Source organism: Nanorana parkeri, unplaced genomic scaffold (assembly GCF_000935625.1).
Source record: "Nanorana parkeri isolate BGI_ZX_2015 unplaced genomic scaffold, ASM93562v1 scaffold6, whole genome shotgun sequence".
Taxonomy (NCBI): domain Eukaryota; kingdom Metazoa; phylum Chordata; class Amphibia; order Anura; family Dicroglossidae; genus Nanorana; species Nanorana parkeri.
The window spans coordinates 3724368-3725327 of record NW_017306274.1 but is presented as its reverse complement, the minus strand read 5'-3'; the positions used below and the strand labels follow the sequence as shown (position 1 = coordinate 3725327).

The window sequence follows — 960 nt, the reverse complement described above, 5'->3', positions numbered from 1 at the left end:
TGCCTTGTCAATTTTTGTTTTTATTGGTGCTTTGAAAAACGTGAAGCTGCATACATTTCATATGTAATTGTTACATACATAAAAAGAGCTGCGCCCGGAAGCGTCATGCTCTGACATTTCCATGGTAATTGTACAGCTTATAAAAATTCTGAGTCTGTCGGGTCCAAAACACCTAAAATAAACCCGTCATACACCTTGGCTATTCAGACTGAGCATACAATGAAAAATATATAAACAGAGGGTCACTTTCAGTGAAAACCACAAATGATCGATAGATGTAGAGATGAAGGCAGCTTAATTACACGCAAATCTGGACTTTTCTTGTGGAAGTCAAGATTGGCCCCTCCCACTTCCTGAGCTTTTCTTTTTACTGATCCTTTTTTGTGTCAGTATTTTTTGATAGATTGAAGCAGAACTCCGGGGAAATGTTTTAACACTTAGGCCTCATTCACACTGCTTAGAGCCGGCCCGTACAGATCCGTGTGGCGTGCACCGCCGTATCGGGCCTTCCCGGGAAGGACGGGTGCTGCGTGTGATTGTACGCAGCAGCCTGTTCTTCTCTATGGGAGGACGCGGCCGTACACTCACCCAAGCCTGTTCTTCTCTATGGGAGTACGGGGCCGGACACTCACCCAAGCCTGTTCTTCTCTATGGGAGTACGCGGCCGCCGTACGCTCACCTGAACTGCACATCCATGCGGGTGTCTGTGCTCGTACACAGACAGGATCCATCCTGTCTGTGTCCGAGTATGGACACCCGCACGCACACGGATGTGAAGCTTGGGTGAGTGTACGGCCACATACTCCCATAGAGAAGAACAGGCTTGGGTGAGTGTACGGCCGCGTACTCCCATAGAGAAGAACAGGCTTGGGTGAGTGTACGGCCACGTACTCCCATAGAGAAGAACAGGCTTGGGTGAGTGTACGGCCACGTACTCCCATAGAGAAGAACAGGCTTGGG

The 960-nt window shown here is 49.0% G+C and overlaps 1 protein-coding gene across 1 annotated transcript in view; it reads left to right on the top strand.

Annotated features, from left to right (window-relative positions):
- Positions 1-960, top strand: part of ITFG1 (integrin alpha FG-GAP repeat containing 1) — a 178027-nt gene that overhangs the window by 174364 nt on the left and 2703 nt on the right. The window lies entirely within an intron of this gene.